The sequence below is a fragment of the Peromyscus eremicus genome, chromosome 12 (assembly GCF_949786415.1).
Source record: "Peromyscus eremicus chromosome 12, PerEre_H2_v1, whole genome shotgun sequence".
Taxonomy (NCBI): domain Eukaryota; kingdom Metazoa; phylum Chordata; class Mammalia; order Rodentia; family Cricetidae; genus Peromyscus; species Peromyscus eremicus.
In genome coordinates, this window is record NC_081428.1 from 11,642,472 (window position 1) to 11,668,398 (window position 25,927).

At 37.0% G+C, this 25,927-nt stretch overlaps 1 long non-coding RNA gene across 17 annotated transcripts in view; it reads left to right on the top strand.

Annotated features, from left to right (window-relative positions):
• The window catches only part of LOC131922794 (uncharacterized), a 45,297-nt gene that overhangs the window by 7,392 nt on the left and 11,978 nt on the right, over nucleotides 1–25,927 (top strand). For 7 of the 17 annotated variants that reach the window (XR_009382399.1, XR_009382395.1, XR_009382393.1 and 4 more), the window contains 3 exons: nucleotides 8,270–8,335; nucleotides 17,985–18,084; nucleotides 21,186–21,397. This is a non-coding gene — a long non-coding RNA (uncharacterized LOC131922794). Of the gene's footprint in view, nucleotides 1–5,988; nucleotides 6,035–8,013; nucleotides 8,336–17,984; nucleotides 18,085–21,185; nucleotides 21,398–23,432; nucleotides 23,594–25,927 lie in introns of all 17 variants that reach the window. The other 10 variants (XR_009382394.1, XR_009382403.1, XR_009382390.1 and 7 more) reach the window with 8 other exon arrangements.

The window sequence follows — 25,927 nt, forward strand, 5'->3', positions numbered from 1 at the left end:
TCTCTTACATGCAATCTTCTCCCTCATGCCTTCTGGTTTCTATTTGCAATAGACCAAGAAAGATGTTTAGACCCAGTTTTATTCTCATAATGAGGATTCCTAAACAAAAGTAACTGGAGTCCTTCCTTCCCTACCACTGAATATATTCACTCACTCTTAAGTTTATTTTCAGAGAAAATAGGCTGAGAACATGGACAGGATAGGTATATTAATTTCTTCTGAATGTTGAACTTTATAACATTTATTACACAGAAATTTTCACTTACGACAATAATGTTTAAAGAGTGAAAACAGGGTTGGTGAGATTACTCAGTGGATTAAGACGCTTGCTGCCAAGGCTGGAGAACGAAGTTTGACTCTTGGAAGCCGTATGGTCGAAGTAGAGAACTGACTCCTGACACTTGTTCTCTGACCTCCACTAGCACACCATGACATGCCCATTCCCCCCACCAATTAAATAAATAAATGTATTGAAATTTTTAAAGAGGAAAAAATCCGAATAGCGTTATTGACTTTTGAAGGTCATGAAGATCCCTAGCTATTTCAGTTAAAGGATTTTAAGAAAAATGACTGGACTATTCAAAGGCTGTATTTGATTTTCATCTGGTTAAGAAATGCATTGTAATTAATCATGATGTATTAGATATTTATAGAACATTTTCTGTGTGCAAAATACTGTTCATGGAATAAAGCCAATTATTTTAATGGTAGGTGTATCAGAATAGTTTTGAGGATTTTGTTTTTAAAACTACCAAGCCAATTGGAAACAAGTTAAGTCTCCTTGAGATCTTTAATCTGTTGAAGTCATGTGGATTGAACACTGATCTTAGGTCCAGATGGTCCATTTTAATTCCACGTGAATATGCTAGCTGGGGAAAGTTCCATTCCAGAGTTTACTCTTTTATCAAAATAAAATTTATGATGGTTACTGTATCTGAATTTATTTTCAAATACTTACCTAGTTGTAACTTTATGCATCTTTTGAATTAAGTAAAATCTGAATCCTTATCTGTGAAAGAGATATAATTGCTGTGGGATGTATGGCAAATGTGTTGCTAATTAATCAATAAAACACTGATTGGCCGTTGGCTAGGCAGGAAGTATAGGCGGGGCAAGGAGGAGAATAAAGCTGGGAAGTGGAAGGCTGAGTCAGAGAGACACTGCCAGCCGCCACGATGAGAAACAGCTTGTGAAGATGCCGGTAAGCCATGAGCCATGTGGCAAGGTATAGATTAAAGGAAATGGATTAATTTAAGCTATAAGAACAGTTAGCAAGAAGCCTGCCACGGCCATACAGTTTGAAAGCAACATAAGTCTCTGTCTTTACTTGGTCGGGTCTGAGAGGCTGTGGGACTGGCAGGTGAAAGAGATTTGCCCTGACTGTGGGCCAGGCAAGAAAACTCAAGCTACATATAATTAATAAGTTCATCTTATTAGTAAGTAAATCACATCTGTTAATCATAATTCTGTTGCATTTGATTTTAAAATTACTTCATTTTAATTATATTTCATACAATATATTAAAACACTTAAAATAATTCTATATGTCCATGTTCACTGAAAGTATTTCTATTTTATGATATTTACTTTTATAGTATAATCTGTAGCTTGAGTTTTCCTGCCTGGCCCACAGTTAGGACAAATCTCTGTCACCCGCCAGTCCCACAGCCACTTAGACCCGACCAAGTAAAGACAGAGACTTATATTGGTTACAAACTGTATGGCCGTGGCAGGCTTTTTGCTAACTGTTCTTACAGCTTAAATTAATCCATTTCCATTAATCTATACCTTGCCACATGGCTCGTGGCTTACTGGCATCTTCACAAGCTTTTTCTCATCGTGGCGGCTGGCAGTGTCTCTCTGACTCAGCCTTCCACTTCCCAGCTTTATTCTCCTCCTTGCCCCGCCTATACTTCCTGCCTAGCCAACGGCCAATCAGTGTTTTATTGATTAATCAGCAACACATTTGCCATACATCCCACAGCAATAATCTGAACATACCATGGGCACAATGTCTGAAAAGTTGGGCTTAAAGGATGCACACTTGTTTCAGAGTACTTTTTAAATGTACAGTTTTCAATATTTCATTATATCTAATATTTCAGGTCTTTAGCATTTAAAATTCAATCTTTATTATCATAGACATTTGCGCTCATGGGAGACACTATCTAGTTTTTTGTATGTATATGAATGATCAACTAATTTTTTTTTTAAATTTTTATTTTGCAATACAATTCAGTTCTACATATCAGCCACAGATTCCCTTGTTCTCCCCCCTCCCGCCCCCTCAAATTTCATATATTTTGATAATATTATTTCCCCTCCCCTAGCTCCTTCTAGACTCCCCCTACCTTCCTACCCACCCAACTTTATGTCCTTTCACACATAAAAAAAATGAAAATCAAAGCAAACAAACAAAAACCAAATAAGACAAAAAATTACCAAAGCAAAATAAAAATTACACAAGATAACATGGAGTCTGTGTTGTATAACTACTTCTGGCTGTGGGGCCTGCTCTGGAGTGTGGTTGGTATAATCAGTGACACTCTATCAAAGAAAACTGATTTTCCTTTTCCAAATATGTATCAATTACAAATAGTTTCTTGGTTAGGGGTGGGATTTTGTGGCTGATTTCCCTTTTAGGGTTGAGTTTTTGTCTAGTTTGAACCTGTGGAGGTCTTTGGTGTTCTGTCAGTCTGTGTGGGTTCATATGTGTTTCAATCCCATGGTGTCCAGATGATGCTATTTCCTTGGATTCATCCACCACCTTTGCCTTAAAAAACAAATAACAACAACAAAAACAAAAACCAGAACATTCAGAAATAGCGTAAATCAACTGAAGCGTGGGTCCTCTTTTCTCCACCATTTCTACCTGTCTTGTTCAAACTTAAAAGAGATGGAAATTGTTTGAATTGTTTAATACTAAAGTTTTTCAACATGTTTTCAAAGAAGTAGCTTTTTGTCATTTTTAAATGTTAATACAGAAACTAGTTAAGGGTTATGATTAAAATAGCAGCTATAAATGAAACAAGACATTGGGGAAAAATAATTGTCCATACCATCCAAGGGTAGTGGGTGTCAGCAAAGCAAAGCAGAATTTCTATAGGGAGTGGGGGGTGCGCACAGAGCTTCACCTGCTGCTTTCAGAGACATCAGTGAATTAAAGATATAAGTAGAATAAAATAAAAATGTCATTAATTGCTTCTGTGATAGATGTCATATATTATAAATGGTTATGTTGTATCTGTTACATTGATTCTGTGAGGTAGTAAGTTTAAAATACCTATCATACTTAAATCTCAAAACAACTGGATACTCTTGAGAACTCTGACTTACTAAACAATACAGGAATAGTTGTTTGAATAATATTCCCAGGGTGAGAACAAAACTCTTGAGTACAGGATCTAGTTAGGGGCAATGTTTCTAAAAGCAGAAAATGTCTCAATAATCCCTAAGTACTTGAAAAACTAATTAGACTTATTGGTACAAATATAAATTGTGTTTCTTACTATTATAATCTTATATTGACATCATTATACAATTGTATCCAAAGTTGTTTATTAAATTAGGAGAAATCGATTGCAATTTCCATCTAACACAACTTTCAAAACAGTAAATGTCCATTTTAGAAATTTACAATTGGATAGGAAAGGGTAAAGTCAACAATTAGAGGGATACTTACAATCCTACTATTTAGTTATAATTATCTCAATTCAATTTTTTATATGTTCACATAGGTATCTCTGTATATGTATATTTATGTGTACTTATGTCTTAATAGGACAGTTTTATTAAGTTGTGAACTTTTTGGTGATATACAAGAACTCATTCTAGGATGGCATATCATTTCAAATCTCGGGCTTTGGATCTTGTCCTTCTGTGAGATCTTGACAAGTCCAGCATCCCCTAAGTCCCCACCTACCAGTCTGGAGAGTGCTAGAATAACAGTAGCTCTCTATTATCAATGTACAGAGATGATGCACAAGACACATCAAATTTGTCTTTTTTTTGGTTGGGGGGCTTCAATACAGTGTAGGCCTGGCTCCTAGGGAACTAGCTCTGTAGACCAGACTAGCCCCAAACTCAGAGATCTGCCTACCTCTGACTCCCAAGTGCTGGGTTAAATTTGTTTTAATGGCAGCCTGCTGTGTGGTAACTATTAGGTACCTTATTTAAACAAATAAGCTGTTTCCTACAGAATTCTCAGAGGAAATATATACATGCTGATGTGTTTTAAAAAGTCTGAGGTACTTCAGTTGTTACTCAAGCTCTTTATATAAAGCAATTAAACCATGAAGGGAGAACTTCCCAGTAAAGAATGAAGGTAGAAACCAACTACACTTACACTACGTAGCTATTTGCTCAAGGGGCCATTCTTCTTTGTCATATCTGCTTCTTTAGATATTCTGTTGCCTATTGACACAAAAGAGATCACACCTCTCATATTTGTAATGTGTTATTCCAGAGTGTGCTGTGGGATGTTCTGTATGGCAAATGTGTTGCTAATTAGTCAATAAATAAAACACTGATTGGCCATTGGCTAGGCAGGAAGTGTAGGCGGGACAAGGAGGAGAATAAAGCTGGGAAGTGGAAGGCTGAGTCAGAGAGACACTGCCAGCCGCCATGATGACAAACAGCATGTGAAGATGCCGGTAAGCCCCGAGCCACGTGGCAAGGTATAGATTTATAGAAATGGATTAATTTAAGCTGTAAGAACAGTTAGCAAGAAACCTGCCACGGCCATACAGTTTGTAACCAATATAAGTCTCTGTGTTTACTTGGCTGGGTCTGAGCGGCTGTGGGACTGGCAGGTGAGAGAGATTTGTCCTGACTGTGGGCCAGGCAGGAAAACTCTAGCTACAAGAGTGTGATCAAGGTTTTGAACTGGTTACTAGATTTGTGGACAGAAAATGTAACAGATTAATGAAGCATGAAACAGTGTTAAAATTGTCATTCCTGGTCTAACACTGCTGTTAATATTTTACTGACTCTCATGTTTTTCCTGTTCATGCTTACTGAATCCCTTAAACCTCATCATTCAAAGAAATTAATTAACTCAGTCACTTTTTGTAAGCATGCTATTTCTGGGAATTAATGTTTCTATAATAATATCTATGTCATTTGTTGCATTGACTAATACTACGGGATGAGGTTGAATCACACGATTTAGTTAATTTTTAAATATCTCAATCACCTATTATAGATGTGGGAACTTGAAGCTTCTCAAAGGTCAAATGGTGAAATTCCCATGGTAGATTACAGGTTGAGTTTATAAGTATCACACAATGTTTCTCAATTTCTTCCTTTTCTATAAGGTTTTCATTGAGCATGTAATTCACCATCACATGACCTTGCTTGCCTTCTACATCTTTCTCTTTCTGTCTCTATACCTATATGAATGTCTTCAGTGTTGTAGGCTCATCACTCTCTCAGGCTCCATTTTCTCATGCATTATTTAAAATAAGAAAGGCCAAATGAAACACCATCATAGAATACTGAAACTTTCATTATGTCAATCATATTGTCTTTCATTCAAAGGATCAAACAGTGAAGTATGTCCATTGTCTAAATATAGTTTAGGATTTTAGTGTTCTCCTGGAAATACCTAGAAGGCTAATTTTGAATTACTATGATCAAACAGTCAAAACCATCTGAAACAATATTGAGCAGACAAGAGATCCCAGGAATAAGAGTCTTGATTCCAATCATGCCTTTTTCTTTCCAGAATGTCCAGAAAATCTGGCAGGTTTTCTTCTAATTTATATACAGATAGATATATTTTTATATTTCTTTGTATTCTGAATATGCTTCCTCACCTATAAGAGTATTATAAATATTTGTTCAATATGGAAATGAGAAAATAAATTACTATTTCAACCTTTTACTTGAATGAGGAATCATTTGAATATTCTGATAGATGGGTACTTAATATATTTAAACTTAGAGCCAGGAATCTTCCCATTACATATTTCAAATATTGTCCCTTAGGGCACTGAGTCTTACTTCCTTTTTGGCTGGAGATTGGAGAAGGAAGGTAATTGCATTTTGAGTTAATTTTATCATGTCATTCATCTCAAGACTGTGGAGAAAATTAAATTACTTAAGGGCTGACAAGAGGGTTCTAAAGATACTTTGCACCAAGGTTGTTGACCTGGATTTGATCCCTTCTAGTCATGTGTTAGAAGGAAGAAACCAACTTCTAAATGCTGTCCTCTTCCAAATGTATGCCATGGTAATTTTGCACTGGCTTCTCCCCATAAACACACTCTATCTTTTTTGGTTTGGTTGTTTTTCGAGACAGGGTTTCTCTGAGTAGTTTTGGTGCCTGTCCTGTATCTCTGTAGACCAGGCTGGCCTCAAACTCACAGAGATCTATCTGCCTGCCTCTGCCTCCATTGTGCTGGGATTAAAGGCGTGGGCCACCACCGCCCTTACTTCCCTTATCAGCCCCTCCAGCCAACTGCCTCCACAATGAGGCATCTAGTTGTTTATTAACTCAGATACGTCCATAGCAGATCTAACTTCTCAGGCTATCCTGGCTCACTCGCCCACCTCCCACTACTCTAACTCCCAGGCTGTTCCAGCTCACAGAATCCTTCCACCACAATCTGTCTCCTTAAAATTGGCAGGTTCTCCCTACATTTTTTTTTGCTATTCTCTCTGCTCACCCCCCCAGAGGTAACCTTGGCAGTTTGAATAAACCTTTCTTTCTACCTACAGGGGAAAAAAACCCCCACAGACCTCACAAACAAATTAGTAAATGTAATAGCACCTCAAATTGCTTAACATGCAGACGATATCCTGGTTAGTTTTGGGTGCATGTTTTCTGCTCAGTATCTTGCAGTTCAATGGTAAATTGATTGTTTCCTCTCAGTCATTTGGTTACTTAGAAATGAAGTGTTTTTTTTTCTAAACATATATATTTGAACCATATGCTTGCACAAGTTCTTTTTTTTCTGGATTTTTATTTGACTTTGTGGTAAAAAAAAGCAGTAGGTATCTTTAACCATTAGAATTCACAAGTGTCTAAATCTCTCATGTTCAAGCCACCTGGGGTTGTGCTCCAGGAAACCATTCAGCAAGGTCACTCTCAGATCCATACATTCTTTCCTACTTGGTCTTTTGTCTCTCTAGGTTATGATATTTTTATTTTTGCAGAAGAGACTCACAGACAGTAAAACATCATAGTCTATATTTCTTTTAAAATTTTGTTTTCACACTTAAATGAAAAAAGGTTGCACCTAGAATTGAAAATTCATTGTACTTTCTGAGATTTGTGATCTTTTCAAAGTACAGTGGTATGAGGAAGAATATGATGTCTAAAACCCTCCTTTCTGAAGTTCAGCTTTTATAATACAGCAAGGTTCTTTCCAAACTGTCAAGGGACCAATAATCTTACCCAGCTGTGACAACTATAAACCTCAATGACAAGCTGGTTACTTCTTGGCCTCTCTGATCTAGCAGATTTTTAACCCCTACATTTGACTTCCAAGTCTTTGTTGGTAAATAGCACAATAGAGACTTGGTTTAAACCTCTATATTGCAGCCATGGCAGAAGGGCTACTGAAGGGCCTCCAGGCCATGGCCTGAGTGGCCAGTGGGGTGCTGACTGAGGACTATGGGGCCACAGTTGATAATTAAAATATCAATAGATTCCTGTACAGCTGCTAAGCTGACAGAAAAACATCACAATATTTATCTTTTTATTTTAGATTATTAATCTATGATTGATAATTTTTATTCTAATTCATGTGATAATTCTGACAATAACATTTTAATTTCTAAGGAATTTTCTTTTTTCTCTTACTGCTTATTTTAAGAAGTAGCCTGATTTAGTTTAGGAATGCAATACCCTTCGGCTCTTTCTGAGATTACATGAATTAAAAATAAATTTGTAGTTTTGGATTTTTCTCTCAAATCAGTTGCCTGATTTCTCTAAGACTTTATGGTTGTTCAATCTCACAGCCTTCTCATATTTGTGAATTAACAACTGATTTATACTTTTGCCCACAGGGTTTGCCATGGAATTTGTATGTCCAGTCTAAAGAGTTCCTCCACTGTGGTGGAGTCCTGACTGTGAGGCAGCTCAGGTGTCAGGCCGGCTTCTCTTCAGATAGCAGTCAGCAAACCAAGCAGGCAGTGAGCACAGGGTGGCTCTGTTGTGAGTGTGGAGTGCTTGGAATGGTTTGTTTCCAGAAATGTCTAACTCTCGGAGGAGATCCTGAGCCACTCTTTACGATTCTGCCTCTCCTTTCCACTGATGCTCCAGCTACTGTGGGACCACCAAGAGGAATTTCTGCTCAGAATACAGGGAAGAGCTGCAGCTGGGACTCAGGTAAGTGAGCTCCTGTGTACACAGCAGGTGGAGAGTGGGGACTGGGTGTCTTGCTAGCCTCCTACAAGGACCCTTAAGTTGTATCAAGTCATCTGAACTTTCTCAAGCTCTCTAATGCTAGGAAGTCCAGACTTAGTGCTGTTTATTTTGTTTTTTCCTTCCCATCAATGACAGCATCTTGACTTACCTGAGACCTTCTTCACCACTTGACAAACTCAGGTGTGACTCAGTTAATCCAAGTCTGACTTCTCTCAGCCCCTACATTGTTATTGTCTTTTAAATTTATATTTGCAGTTATTGCCTGTTTTTCCCCCACCAATATCAGCAATATCACGGCTTTACTTAACTTTAGGTAAGCTATCTTTGTTCTCATTCAAAAGTATGTTGGAAATAGGCTCTTTAATATGAAACAAAGAACATAAAATTATTTTTTCTTTTTTCTTAATATAAAAAAGAAAATTTGGTAAATATGTTACATAATGCAACTCATGGATGTGGGTAACTATGTACCAGGTTCTATGCCTTTCTTCTCTTATTTTACTTTTTGATAGAGGTAGCATTAAAGAAATTAGTAAATGATAGTTGTTTCCAGATTCAGTGAAACCAATCAAATTCAAGGAAATCAACTTAGGAATGAATACTGTAGGGGCCAGTAAACATGGGCAATCCTTACACCACAAGACCTTTATGAGCATTAATCCAGTCATAGAAAAGAATGGCTAAAAGAAATCAGCCTTTGGTAGAGAGATATAGTCATCAACCCGAGAAGGGACCCAGGGAGATATATACTTTATCTCATTCTTTTCCCTTTTCGCAATCTATGGGAATTCCCATTATTTGAATTCTACTGATGTTACATGATGCAAGAGCTCCTTCTTTTATACCCATGAGGAACTTGAAAGGGAAATCCCAGGGTTTTCCGAAAAGGCATTGAAGAGAAAGAGAATAGAAAGTAGAAAATGAATAATTAACATAACACTTTCTGCTTCAGCTCCCATTTCTGATGAGTCATCATGCCTAATTTGACTAATAGCTGCTTTTCCCATTACCTGGGCTACTTTTTTTTTTTTTTTTTTTTTTTTTTAACCTCTGCCAGCACCTCAGATGAGTGGTGTTTTATAGGTGCTGAACTGATTCTAAATGATCTATAGCCATTGTGCCCTTTTCATTGTGTTGTTATCCTGTCTATTGTCCAGGACTCTTGGTAAGAATGTATCAAGAAGCATGTCAGGAAATCTCTTGGGTTCCGCTCATAGATTTACTGGTTCCAGCGGGAACTCATTCTCACTGTGCCTTGAGTCATATGAAGAATGCCCTAACCTTTAATGAAACAGCATATCGCTGTGTGCTCTGATGGAAGTGTTGCTTCTTTAGGGACTATGCCCTCAGCGTTGTGGTTATGAGAAGTAAAAATTCTAGTGAATTCTAGTGGGAGTTGTAAGAAGACTTACTTTTGTGATCATATTGCAGTACCTTGTCTGATAACTTCTGATTACATGAGTAATAAATTCATATATTGAGGGTTACTTTGCTACTTAACACACTCTGTAGGACACAATATTCTAACCTAGAAGATTACTTCTTCCACTTGGTTACTCAACTGAAGCTTTAGACCTTGATATTGGTATATCAAGTCCATCGAGCTCTGCTTTATGAGATCATGATACGATCAATAAAATTTCTGGTTGTCATCCAATTGTTCTGCTTTCTCTATTGAAAATGTGTCCCAATTTGGGAGGTGAGATTTGAGTTCCAGTGCTGATGGAGGAAGTAAACAAAAGAGATCTTCTCCGAGGCAGAACATAGCAAGAAAAATGAGGATCAGATCGATAAGGACCAATTAAAAATAATTGGGCACACAAGAGAGTTTTACTGGCTGGCAGTTTAGAAAGACATTGAATTAAGTTACTTTCTTGATAATTGTCACTATTAAAAGAACAATTGGGTTATTGTTAAAAATCAAATGTGAACAGGGAGATAAATAATGTAAGTTAACTGAAATGCCGTAGGAGCAACTGTCTTAGTTACTTTTATATTGTTGTACCCAAGGAAATTCATAAAAGAAAGAACTTATTTGAGGGGTTGCTGACAGTTTCGGAGGGTGAGTCCGTGACTGTCAGAGCAGAGAACAACAGCAAGCAGTCAGATATGGTGCTGAGGCAGTAGCCAAAGGTTATGTAATGAGGCAACAACCACGAAGCAGAAAGGGAGAGCTGAATGGTGTGGGGTTTTGAAACCTCAACGTCCACTCTCAATGACACACCTCTTCCAACAAAGCCACACCCCTTAATCCTCGCCAAACTATTCCATGAACTGGGGCAAAGCATTTAAAATATATGAGGCTATGGGGACCGTTCTTATCAAACCACCACAGTAATTAATGACTAATACAGTAATAATATTGATTTGGGCATCAAAGTAGTTGTATTAAGTTGCACATCCAAAGAATGTAGACATGGAGTTTTCATATACTAATCAAATAAATCTGACATTCAGTCATCTGAACACCTACCTCATGACATGTACTGTACAAAATGCCAACTGTAGAGGAATGAAAAGTGAAGGTACCAACAGTCTTGCTCACTGAACACACACACAAATTAGCAGTTTTTACTATGTACCAAGGAAGAAGAAAAATGGTTCAATGTTCCAAAGTGGAGAGGGGAAAGAAAGAGAGCTAGGGAAATTTCACAAAATATTTTACTCTGAGTGTGATCTAAACATACAATAGAATATAAAAGAAAGTATTATCTAAAAATGCAATAGAATAAGAAAGAAAGAAGGAGAACTAAAAAGAAGTGTAACAATGGGAAGGATGACATTTTTAAGGTAATAGTTCAGTATGGCTGTCAGAGAGCATGTAAAGGACAGAGAGGCTATCAGGCTAGTGAAGACATAAGAGACAGAAAGCCAGTGAAATTCACTTCTGTTGTTCTTTCCACTGCTATGTACAAATGACTGGCATATGGAGGTTCTTGGAATATGGACCTTTGAGAATTTGATAAACCATGGATGATTTTTCTCCTTTCTTAGCATCACCTGTCAACTTGGCACAGGCTAGGTTTGTCTGAGCGGAAAGTCTTGATAAAAGGATTGTCTGGATGAAATTGTCCTGCAGACATGTCTGTGTATGTTGTCTTGATTGTTAACTAATGTAACAAGTTCTCAATGGGGAGCACCATTCCCTGGGAAGATGGTTCTGGGCTGTATAAAAAAAGCTACTTGAGTGTGAGATCAGGTGAATCAGCAAGCAGTGTTTATCCATTGTTTCTACTTCAAGTTCTTGCTTGAGTTCTTGCCATGATTTCCCTAAATGAAGGACTATATCCTGTGAGTGTAAGACACATTAAATAAAAACCCATGTGCTCTAAGTTGCTTTGGGTCAGACCATTTTATCACAGTAACAGAATTATAACTAGAAATTACTCTATTGCGTGTTGTGATAACAAAAGTTTTGATTATGAGATAGCCTTTATGTATACAGTCAGTCACTTATCATTAAAAAATGGTATCACCTGGACCACTCTAATATACATATATATAATACGTATTTTTTATATATATATATATATATATACATATATATATATATATATATCATCCAGTTTCCTGAAAGCTTAAGTGTATTTTCATGATGCTTTCTGAATCATGCACACAATCACATATATGCATATGTATATCTGTATATGCTTATATCACATGGCAAAGAGAAATACAATTTATGTAAAGTACTTTAATTTATTAGGTTATGAAGAATTCCACTAATTTTTTCAAGACTTCCGTACTTCTAACTTCATTCTATCTCAAATCCTTAGGCTTAGTAAGCACAAAACTAAAGTATGTCATTTTTGGAAGACATGTGAAAAGTGTCTATCATTTTTCATATTTTTATTGGACAAGAGAGTGAGCAGAGTCCCCAGGGCCCTATTCTGAGACATTGGCCACAATTCCATTCCTAAAGTGAGCTTGAGAACAAACAGTTCAAGTACATACATGACATAGTCCTAGTATTTTTTTTTTTTTGGCAAGGTTGCAGAAATGTTTCCAGAAACTGCTGTATTTTTCTGTTTTTATTTTTTCTAATACTGCTGGTAACAGAATATGCTTACTTTTTTCTCTGATTTAATTTCTTTTGCAAAAAAATGCATTTTATACAGATACAGAACAGTATTGCCGTATAAAAAGAAAAATAAGTATATAAATACCACTCTGATCTGACAGCTGTGAATCAAGTTTTCTTATTTGTTTACACTCTATGACCTGAACTAAGAACTGAAAACATGGTAGCATACATCACTTGTGTGCATATTCGTGCACTCATAAGTGTGTTCATATGCACTAGCAGATTCCATGCATTGTTAATCAGCTTTACTTTTCAAGTGTGAGTAAACGCAAAAGGAAACCAGCAGCGAGAACATGACATGCATCAGGGTTAATTCTCAAGAACAGATGACATTATTCATTGATTTTTCCCTTTTGAATTTGGACATTTTATATAACAGCTTACTTTCTCAACCTTTTCCCTAGGGAATGATGATTGCACTGTCTAAAGAAGTCTGAGAGGAAGTGTAGATGACATTTGATTCTTTTAACGGGGTTTCAATAATAATTTCTTTTCATGCCCAATTATGCAAGGCACTAAGAATTGTTCTCGAACTCTTTCTAGAACAAAGTAGTATATTAATTTTGAAAGGAAGGGGAAAAGTAGTAATAATATTTCAGAAGAAAGTATCTGATTGTAGTTACTTCTTAGGAAAAAGGTCTTACATAAATAATTAAAGTATGTTTGCATAATGTACCACAAATAATATTTAGGATATCAGAGTATGAACTTCCTTATATACAATTTCATTAACAATACCTTATTATTCTGACAGTATATAAAATTACAAGCCCCTTAAATTATATTAAAATATTTTGAATGCTATCCATGGATTATATTATTTTTTCTATTTAAAATTTTAATACTCAGGTCTTCTTTCCCAATTATAATTCCTATGAAATATATCAGTTTAATGAAACCATATACAACCTAAATCAAATAACACATTTTAGCTGACACAAATTTGACTTGAGGAAATACCTGTGATAGAATTACACACATAAATAAATTAATACATTTCCACTTAAAATACTTTTTGTGTCCCGGACACTAAGCAATGCCAAGTTAAAACTTGAATATGTTTCAATATCTCCAATAGTGCTGTAATATAATAGTGTACATGTTGCTTCAAGGCCTTTAATAGTAATTAAATAACAGTGCAGCAGTGATTGGTAAAGTACAGAAGTTGAAGAACGGTACTCCAGTATTTCTATTGGGATCATTTAGATGGCTATGGACTCAGCTCAACCCATTTGCCGCTTATGGTTACAGACTCAGATCAGCCCATTTGCTGCTTATGTGGAACTTGTGAATTCAGTCTCGTAGATAGCTGCAACAGAGAGTCTAATTAGAGATGAGGAGTAGGAGGAAGGGATGGAAGAACACATGGTGAAGATGGAGAGAGGGGGCAAGAAGACAGAGAGGGGAGAGAGAAGAGGGAGGGAAACAGAGAAACAGAGACAGAGAGACATAGAGAAAGAAGGAAGAGAGAGACAGAAACACAGAAGAGGAGAGAACCTCTTTGCATTTATGGTAGAGAAAGAGAATTTAACAAAGGAGGGTTGAATTGTCTTTGCTTCATTGTTGCTTCTGGAATGGTAGAGGGCTGGCAGTGATGGTTACAATCTGGTTATGCTTCAGTGTTCAGACTTCTAGACTATTCACCTGCAGAGCATTCAGTATCACAGTTCCAAGAAACAGGACTTTGAGCAAAGTCTAGCTGTTTTTAGATATCTTTTGTATTTAGTTTTAATGTTTTTAATAGCTTTCATCATTGCATATTCTTACATATGTGGCATACTTCGTCTAGTTTCTCCTCTTTGCCCACTGCCCTCCCCCATACTCACTGTTTTCTTCTTGCTGATCTCCTCATCCTTTTGTTTTGTGCTCATGTATCACATGTACCCCAATACCCTTTCCTTTCCACCTGTCTGAGTTACAGTTTCTATTCCTATGGTAAACGCCATGTCCAAAACTAACTAGGGGAAGAAAAGGGTCTGCTTCATCTTACAGCTTGTAGTTCATCATCTAGGGAAGTCAGGAGAGGAACCCAAGTCAGGTACATGGAGGCAAGAAACTGAAGAGTTAGTGAACATTTTTATATTCTCCTATTTTATATTTGTAACTCATATGTGTCTAAGATTTAGTCTATTCTAGATTTTCCAGGATTGGAAGGTCAGAGGTTGTTTCATATATTCTCAATCAATCTACCAAATTTCACTGGAATCTGTTCTAAAAGTTCCTGGTTATTTAGGTTTTTAATAAGTTGTATTCTTTTGGTGGTATCTTAGTGTCTTTTCTGTTACTGTGATAAAATACCATGACCAAGGTAACTTATGGATGGAAGAGTTTATTTTTGCTTATGGTTCCAGAGGGTTAGAGTTTATAATGGAGTGGAAAGAGTGAGAGAAGTTGGTAGACATGGCTCTTAAAAATTACCTCCAACAACATACTTCCTGTGGCAAGGCCACACCAGCTAATTCTCCTTAAACAGTGTCACCTTCTATGGATGAAGTGTTCAAGTTCCTGAGACCATGGTGAACATTTCTTATTCAAACCACAACATTTTACCTGCTGGACCCCAAAGTTTTATGGGCATATGATGATGCAAAAGTCACTTAGTCAAACTTCAAAAGTCTCCACAGGCTTTCATATTTAAAATTCCAAAGTCTGAAGTCTCTTTTGAGACTTAAGGAAATCTCTTCATTGTAATATTTTTGCAAATGCAAAAGTAAATTAAATGGCTCCAAGATATAATGGCACAGGATAAATATTAAAGTTTTCAAAGGAAAGAATGGGGGAACAGTGGGAAAATACCGGACCAAAGCAAGACTAAAACCCAGCAGTGAAAACACCAAGTCCTGTATGTATGTTCTTTATCAAAGGGCTTTGACGGCTCTGACCTTCCAGCTTTACTGCCTGTAACATGTCTCTCTTGGGCTGGCACTATTCCCTGTATCTTGTTCTCCTTGTCACATGTCCCATATTGTGGCATTGCCGTATCTTGGCATCTTCATGGCAACCTAGGCTTCAAATTCAGCTTCATACAATGACCTTTCATTGTTTTTTCTCAGAGGAGTCACTCCCTTGCCACACAATGGCTTTGGTGGCTCTCTGAAGTCATGAAGGAAAATTCTACAACTTGTTTACTCTCATATCTTTCGTGTTTATAAAGCCACCATAACTTAAGCAAGACTGCCCAGTTTGACTTCCACCTTGGGGTAGACCCTGGCCTCCTTGTATCTCATCAGTAGCAGCTTTCTTATGGGGAGTCTCTGCAAGTGTCACAGCTGGCTGGGAAATGATCTGATTAAGGTTAAGAATGAAACTTGGAGTCCAGTAGTGGTGCCACATGCCTTTAATCCCAGTACTTGGAGGCAGAGGCAGGCAGATCTCTGAGATCAAGGCCAGCCTGGTCTACAGAGTGAGTTCTAGGACAGCCAGGGCTACACAGAGAAACAAGCAAACAAACTAAATACAAAGAACAAAACTTGGGTCAGCATGACTTTAGCCCATGCTGGGTCAAAGACTTCTAGAGTCTGACCAACTGGCTTGTTTTTCTTACACATTCAAACACAATGAAGCTTTGGAGAAAAGTTTTCTTATGACAATTATCAGTACAAATTATTAGGCATGTCTACAACTAAACTCCCTCAGAACATACATCTCTTTAGTAAATCACCATAAGAATGGGTTCTTGAGAGCTTGTTTGGAAGTTCTAGCAGGGGAGCACAGCTAGCCTGGGAGGAGGGGACTATACCTGCCTAGACTGAATCTACCAGGTTGAACTCAATCTCCAGGGGAGTCTTTGCCCTGGAGGAGATGGGAATGGGGGGCAGGCTGGGAGGAGTGAGGGGGCGGTAGGGGGGAGAACAAGGGAATCCGTGGCTGATATGTGAAATTAAATTAAATTATAAAATAAAATAAAATTTGAAAAAGGAATGGGTTCTTATTGACAGAGAGACAGTGTTCAGGATAATGGCCTAGGGAGGCAGGATATATAACTAACATAAGGGATCGGTTTTGCTGACTGAGAATGCAAAATCCATGGGACATCCTTCATAAGAATGGGTTCTATTGACTGAGAGACAAAGCTCAGGATTAGGGCTTAAACAATGCTCAGGATTTGGGGAGATTCAGGTGAAGACTGGCTCCATAAAATAGGTAAAAGGTCACCAGGTTGTCCGACAACATCCATGCTAGACTGCCAAGTGAATAGATGTCATTTCCTTTCCTTGAAGAAAATGTCTGTGTTCACCTATTTTGGTTTCTCTGGTGGTTTATGTAAGTTGTGACCTTTACACATTATGATTCAGTTACTGTTTAAGTAGCAGAAAACTGATTAGACTCTTGTATATAAGTAAGAAACTTAACTGGGTGGAGTCTTTTGCTGAGGGTACCTTTCCCTTTATTCCAGTGCAGTGGAAGGCTTCTCCTTAATGCCATTAATCTCCTTATCTCTTGCAGCAAAAGTCTTTGCTGCAGTTGTTACTTACTGGGCTTGAGAATGGACCATGAGATACAACGAAACCCACGTTGAGAGTTTTATTAAGGGGGGATAGGGTTAATAGTATATAACATACAATTATGTATTATTTATAATTATATGTTATAAAATATATCATCTCTCTCTCCCCCCCCTCTCTCTCTCTCTCTCTCTCTCTCTCTCTCTCTCTCTCTCCCTACACACACACACACACACACACACACACACACACACACACACACTTCTAGATGTAGAAAAATCCTAGTTGTAAACAGTACCTTTAAAGACTCAAGCATTTCACTTAAAAGCTTATGTGTGTCCATCAAACTCTTACCTAACTTGTTTATAATTCTAAGGCAAATGAATTACCATGACAGCTGTTGACACATGCATATGCACAGAGGAATAAAAAATCACATCCTGAGGATGTTGTCAGGAATCTTCATTACACTGGAATCCAGGATTATGATGGTGTTCAACAAAGCCTACTGAGCCAAGTTTAGAAGCATATCATTTCACTTTTCATACTAGCTGCCACATCTTTGTGATTGAGTCTCTTGTTGTCTCACCACATAGCATAAAATAATATATCCCCTGCTAGGTTGTTGGTCTCCATTTAGCTATGTATGGTATGTACCCAATAAATGCTGTTGACATTGCATTCTTTATATGTCTGCATTGTATTTTTCTGGATAAAATCAGTACATTCTGTTTCCTTTGTTTGCAATAGGTAATCACCAATGTTTTACAGAAGTGTGGTCTAAGGAAGAATTATGAGGGAAAAAATCATGGGATACCCTATGACAAATGCAGATTTCTGATGCCCAGTCCAGGTTTATTGAGTCAAAATGTCCTACAGAAGAGATATTAGAGCATTTACTTAAAAGAATAATGTGTTTTTATATAAGTCAAATATAGAAAACCAGTGCAAAAAGTGTACCTTTTCTTTTTTAATTGAACAAAAAGGACCATATTATTATATTATTGTTGTCATGTCTATGTGTTAGTTGACTGATATAATAACCATAAAAGTGTATCTCATTATTTGCTAAATTAATCAGAAAATTTCCAGGGAGAAGAAGATGATGGATACACAACCACAGACTGCTACAATCTCCAAGAAAGAAAACAGGAAGGAACTGGGAAATGGCATCCTACACAGTGAGTGATGATGGAGAGACTGAGTTCAGTTACAAAGAGAAGGAAAGTTTACAAAGTAGAACAGGAGAGAGACTTCTTAGGCCAAAGAGATAGTATTCATCTCCAAGTGCTGGGTTAAAACAACCACAGAGTTTCATTCACTGTTTAGAACAAAGAGACAGCCACAGAGACATCACTATGAACCACCAGCTAAATGACAGCATGTATCCACTTGTCTTAATAGGCACTGAATGAAAATGCTGCATCATCACACTCTGAAAGTTTCTTTAAAATCTGATGCATAGTAAGTTTTAACAAACACAAGGTAATTGAAATACTTATTTGTAGTCTAAATGCTGTAAAAGAATAAAAGTGGAAATCAAGAGCAAAAGAATCTACAGAAAATATGCAAACTTTAGGAAATTGAAAATGAAAAGGTCATTGAAGAAATCAGGTTGGAAATTTAAGAATCCACGTAATTGCACAAAAATGAAAACACAATACACTAGAACATATGAGAGAAAATGAAAAGTTCTAGCAAAAAAATGAAAATTATAAACTAATCTCCCTGTGATGCAAAAGTTCTTAATGAAATACTCGCAGAATGAGTTCAACAACACATTAACGTACCATTCACTGTGACTAAGTTGGCTTCAAGTCAGAAGTGGCCCAATGTATAACATCAATAAATATAGTACAGTACTTAAATAGAATTAATGGAGAAGAACTATATGATTATCTCAACAGATGCAGATAAGACCTTTGACAAATCTCACCTTTTTTCATGATAAAATATCCTTGAAGATATTAGGAAGAGAAGGAGAAAAACTCAATCTAGGGAAGGCAATGGATAATGGACTTTTAGCCATCATTATAGTAAATGGAAAAAGAAAATCCTCAAATCATTTCAATGAATATTAGGAATGGGACAGGGTTGCTATACTCTCTACTCTTATTCAGTAAATTTCCTGAAGTCTTAGTTAACAATAAGACAGAAGAAAAAAGTAAAAGGAATAAAAGTGGGAAATCAAGAAGTCAATTTATCTCTATTTGCAGGTGATGTGATCATATACATAAGAGACATTAAAGAATCCATCATAAAACCCTTAGAACTGATGAACACATTCAATAAAGTATCAGCTAACAAATTTTACATACAAAAGTCAGAATCAGTAGCTTTCCTATGTACAAATGATGGACATACTAAGAAAATAAGAAAAAATACTCTTGTGCATAGTAATTTCTGAGAAATAATAAAGGCAGGAGAGATGGCTTAGCCATTAAAGTCTAGGCTCACAACCAAAAATATAAGAAACAATACACCCCATGACAAAACCTAGCCATAGAACTGAAAGACTTACACGATGAAAAATTTTAGTGAAGAACAATAGTTAATGAAACCTAGAAGGTAGAAAGAAAAACCTTGCTCATGAATGGACAAAATTACCAGCATGAGATTATCTGTATGGACAAATGCCAACCCCAGATTCAATACAATTTCCACCAAAATTTAAATTACCTTAGTCACAGAAAATAATCTTGAAATATATAGGGAAGAAGAAAATATAACTACTGCCACCACCCTAAGCTGAAAGAGCCAAAACAATCCTGAACAAAATGAACAATGTTGAAAGTAAACAGGTTCATACTTCAAGTTATGCTACAGAATCATAATATCCAAAACTGCATAGCACAAAAACAAACATGTAGAAAAGCAAATCAGGTGCAGGGAGGCTTAGAAACAAGCAAAATAAAACACTAGCAAAATCACAACAATAAGTTAAGATAGTCTCTTTCACAAATGGTTGCTGGGAAAATTAAATACCAACAAGTAGAAGAGCAAAAATAGAACCTAATCCTTCAGTTTGTGAGTATATTAACTCAAAATGGACCCACGACCTTCATGTAAGACATGAAAATCTGAAACTGCTGAAGGAAAACCTTTGTAAACCACTTTAAGATATACACATAGGCAAAGACTTTCTGAAAAGGTTATCCACAGCACAACGAGCAACTCTAATGATTGACAAATGGGGCTGTACAAAAATAAAAAGTTCTGCACAGGAAAAAGAAACACACTCCACCATATAAATGTACATCCTAAAAGTGGTAGAAAAGCTTTGCTACTTTTATATCTGACAGAGGATGGCTAACCAAAATCTGTAAAGAACTCAAAAGTAAAAACATCAAACTAAACAATCCATGTAGTTAATGGGATAATGAACAGATTGTTCTCAAAGGAAATAAAAATGGCCAATAAACATATGAAAATTATTCAACATCATATATATCAGGGGATTTCAAATTAAAACCACAGTGAGATTCCATTCCATCACTGTCAAATCATTATTACATGAACAACAGCAGCCAAGACAATGCTGGTGAGAGTTGGGGGCTTTGGAAGAAAGAGAACCCATATATACCATTGGCAGCAATCCAAAACAGAGTAATTATGTAGCTGAAGTTTTCTCTGGTCCTGCCCAGCCCCACAGACCCCACAGCCACTTATAAAATAATCACTCAAAAGCTTATATTAATCAAAACTGCTCAGCCACTAGCTCAGGCCTACCACTGACTAGCTCTTACATTTAAATTTAACCCATTTCTTTTAATCTATATGTTGCCATGTGTTCTATGGCTTTACCTGTGTGCCGTTACATGCTGCTCCCTAGATGGTGGGCTGGCATATACTGACTCAGCCTTCCTCTCCCAGAATTCTCCTCCTCTCCTTATCCTGCCTATACTTCCTGCCTGGCTACTGACCAATCAGATTTTATTTATCAACCAATCAAAGCAACATATTCACAGCATACAGTGCAACATTCCCATCATAACTATTTTGGCAATCAGTATAGATAGGCCCACTGATTTTACCCAGTGCTTGAATATGCATGATATAATACTGACCTGTTAGGTGTCCTCACTTTGTAATAGTGGCATGATGGTTCTGTGGTAACCAACTACTTTTTGATCATATTTGCAGCCTGCTCTATGAAAGGAATCTATGATGACTACTGTAAATCTTGTCTAAAGCCCAGGGGCAGAATCTATAATCTAAAATTGTTTAGCTATATGGTCATGCTGTTAAACAGCCTTCTAAATGTTTGTACCTTACACTTCAGCTACTTACAGCCTTTGTCAGAAAAGCATCTATCTGCAGTGGGCAACAGTCAAGTCAGAAACTCATAACTGATCAAGGTATTGAAAATAACTGACTCTAATTACTGGGCCCTAAATGGAACATCTTCATCACACACTTATTCCCCATTGCCTTGTCAAGACACAGGGAGGACTGAGGAAGGGAAAGAAGAAAGAATGTAAGAACTATAAGAAGGTAAGGAACACTGTGAAATATGGTCTTCCTGGCATGAAATGGCTACAACAATAATGAGCTCACAGCATCTGTGTTTTAGATTTAGATCTGGTTGCCCATGATCTAGACAAGATCAATCCAGTCAAAACTGGGCTGTGGATTTGAGAGTAACTCATGAGGCCCCGTGTCTAGTTGAGGATCTACTGGCAGTTGATAGCTGCTGGAGGGGAGAATTAATCTTTAGGAATTTAGGTATGTTGCCCATGCTCTAGTAGATGGTCCCAGTCCCGTACAGATATGTTCAGCACAAATTGGACATAGTGGATTATGAGGAAAAAAAAAGAAGTGGAGATGGTGTTAGGAGAGGAAAGTATTGGGGTGGTAGTGGGGGAGTTAGATGGGGCATGAATATCATTATACTTCATTGATTTAATTGTATGCATACATGGGATTCTCAATAAATTTCATATGAGAAATCTGTATGGAGATTTTAAGGTAAAATGTCCCATCCCACTTTTGGATTTTAAAACATACCCAAACCCACCAATCCTATGCCTGAACACCCACCAATCCCTGAGTTAGAAATCCTACCAATCTCTGAGCTTGAAATTCCACCAATACCCACCCAGGAAATCTCCACCCTTGAAAGCTACTCACAAAGAAACCATATACAAGCCTGTCTCCTGCTCAGTTTGCAGCTACTTCTTACCTGAGTAGAGGCAGCCACTGTCTTGTGTCTTTCCAAATAAATCTCTTATGTGAGGTTTATTGTACAATGTGACTTTGTGGTATTCCTTGGCTCCTGACTGCCAGGATCTTTCCCCTCAGAGCTATAACACTTCAACTGGGGAAGCCTTTCCCTTAGAGCTGTAACACAAGAATCCTAAAAAAACAAAACAAAACAAAACCAAAAAACCCTCAAAACCTAAAAGGATTACTACATGATCAAGCTATATTACTGCCGGAATACCTAAAGCAGACTAGGTTAGCATAGTACAAAGAAATCCACATATTTAATTTCACTGTGACACTATTTGTAATTGTTAATATTCTGACCTGCCCCTTGAAATCCCACCCCTTGGTGCCACCCTGCATCCTCACATACAAACCTCATTTTAAGGGAAAACCCCTCCCATTCCTCTCTCTCTTTTCTCCATCCCCATGAGGTGTGCATGCTCGAACCCCTACCCTCTCTTCCTCTCTCTTCTTTCTGCCTTTCCCTATCTTTCTCTTCATCTCTCTGTTATAATAAACTATCTCCACATGGAAGCAGTGCCTGGAGTGTGAATGACTTTCCATCCACCGCCCCCCGCAACTGCATCTGCCCAGCATGTTTTCCCTCACACGTGGGACACCCTGGTCCAGCCAGTGGGGGGCGGGGTCCCCATGTGCAATATCATAACAAATACATCAAACTTAAACTTCAAATATAAAATCCTATTCTAGTTTATAAACATCAGCTTATAAATCCAGATGTGGAAAGAGGTGAGCTAAGGACACTGTACTTGTTCAAGGCAAATGGGTTTAAGTGGTTGCTAGAAAACTACATATGAATTGATAATATGAAGTTGCTGCCAAACACGGGGAACTTGTTTTTACCTTAGCCACAATGCTTTAGTAAAATCAGTTCGAATAAAATTCACCATAACAACATAATGACCTCCCCGTTACACAATGTTAATTGCTTACCACTCTCTTGCAGGCTTTGGCCACAGACTTGCACCATCGTTCAAATAGCCTAATTGTAACATACACAAGATTATTCAGATGTAGTTTTTCTACCTGATACTCTATCATAAAGTGTGATATTCAGCTATACTAAATACAGCGAAATGCTTAAGGCAAGAAAAATAGTATCCAGACTTTGTTTCATGCGTGCCTCTGGCATACGAGGACACATCTGGAGATGAGCTTCCAAACAACATGGAGTTTAAAAAGATATGTTCTGCCAGGAAGAAAGAATCTTAAGAAAGCATGAGAACTGTTTTTCTGTACTTGAGGGATTATTTTGTGGAAGTCCGTAGTACCATTCCAATTTTTCGTTGTTTGTTTCTAGAGATCCCAATTAGATATATTGGAGTCCATTTCAAGAATCCTTCAACAATGCTCTTATTCCAGACCTTGGCTTGCAGTTGAGGATTAAGTGAGGAAGATAGAACATATTATCTTCCATAGAAAATCTTGTGGATGACTAGAGAAACTACCACTAAACACCAAGTCAGTTTCTTTTAAAGCTTGCAAAGTAAATTCCCAAATATTCTTAGTTTTCTCCCCTATTACATACCATGTTGTTGTTGCACACTGTATTTGTAGTACGTATGTCTGTTCATACTACTAAGTGCCTTCTATTGGTAATAATGAACTTTTAGAAGTGTTCATGTATCTCCATGGAGAGCATATGCCTAAGACACAAAAGGAAATGCAGGGCAGATTTACTCAAGTAAGCATTAGTGTCAATACATGAGAATACTTTTAATGGGGTTAATAGAATAAACATATTAGTGCATTGACTTAGCAGCAAAAAAAGCGAATTGTCAATTTGGTTATTCTTAATAAAATAAATTTATTCTCCTCTCTTCACCAGAGAAAACAAAGAATGGCATTGGTTCCACCTATTAAAAGGGCAGGGCCCCTACACTACCCCTGGACACAGATAGATATGTTCAAGGAAGAAACAAGTGAAACATGGTGGTGACTTATGTGGCTGTTGGCTTTCATTAGGAACAAAGACCTTTCTGAAAACCTCTCCATATGTTCCTGTAGAAGTCTGATTTGTACTGAGTACTATGGCCACATGAAAGTAGGAGATTCTGGGAGGGGGGACCTGGACAGCAGTGTTGGACCAGAATTTCTCAGTGGAGATCCTTCTGGCTATATGGACAGGAGAGTTCTTCACCATTTCAAAATATTTCATGTCCTGTTGACCAAAAGTTAACAATTCTTCCCAAACTTTTTGAGTCTATTAGTATACTCAAAGTATATAACTCCTGGGGGGTGTTTGGGATTATGTGAGTGCTAACATCTTACAGAGAGTTAATTATAATTCAAGGCAGGAACTTTGAGAACTCAAATATATGTAGAAAGAAAGACAAGAAAGTAAATATGTGTCAGGGAAGCAGCATTATCTGCCATGTTGAGCTTTCAGACTATAATTAAAAATATATAATTTAACATGAAACCATTTAAACAATTTAAACAAATTTCTATTGATTGGCCACTTAGCATAAGTAAGATAGGCTACATCCTCAAAAGAGACACCACTAATGCAAAAGGGGATCTTTTGATGATTAAAATGTAACATGACAGCAAGGAATTATTAACTATGCAATGCAACTGGAAATTTATAATCTAGAGAGGGAGAGAGAGAGAGAGAGATAAGAAAGAAGAGAGAGGAGAAAGAAGAGAGAGGAGAGAGAGAAGAGGGAGAGAGAGAGAGGGGGAGATTTAGATTTATAGGGAAAATTTAACTGGGATGCAGTCACATTGTATCATAAAAGTTACAAACATTTTGCATGGGAAGGAAATTTGAACAATTATCTGAATAAAAATAAATAGGTGGTGAATAGCAACAAGCAAAATGACACTGTGCAAGGCTGTGGAATGTATATTTTCCTAAATTTCCCAGAGGCCCAGTAGTGTCTTTAGAGAGTCGAGTATATAGAAAGATATCCTTGGACAACAAAACCATTACATAGCTCGCTTCTAATTTGAAGGAAAATGTATTGCTATTCCTCATGTTGACAAATCCACATGTGCACAAAATAAAACCACATGGCTAGGAGATTGTCATAAATCTTAATTACACCTAAATTCCATATTGTAACATTTATGAAATAGTTGCCTGTTACTTATTATATTCTGGGACTGCATTTGACAAGTGTTTGTTGAGATAAGCTTCATTTGTATATTTCTTTTTAAATTTACTCATATATATTATTGTTTTTCTCATGTATTGTCTTCTAATATATTATGTACCTAAATAATTACTCTTAGATTGTACTTTTTTATATCACTGTGTATGTTTTATACTCAATATATATTGTTGACATTGCATTTCTTACATGTTTGTTTCATAGCTCTTTGGTTTTTTTTTTCCTGTATAGTAGAAAACTACTGATGATTTTGAAAAGTTTGGTCTAAGAAACAATTCTGCAGGAAAAACCTGGAGGGACAGATGCATTCGCTCATGAATATTTCTGATTCCTAATTTGGACCTACTGACTTGAAATGTTCTATGATTTCTAGCACGATTTCTCTTCTGTTGAGTGGGTCTTAAGTCCAATTAGGGAGGTGCTGGTTACCACAACACAAGTGACATCATTTTACATTTAGTGCTGTCTTGCTTTGCCGGTCACTGTTGTCATTCATTGATGTCATAGCTGGGTAGACTAATAATTGCTTCTCTCCTTTGGTGGCATGTGTAGTAATTACCATATGAAAGCTAGACTGCAGAATTTCAGGTTAGACTCAACTGGAATCGCCCAAGTCCTATGTTCTAAATGTACAGTGTATTTAGCAGTAGGGATTTATTTTCCACTTCTGAAACACAAC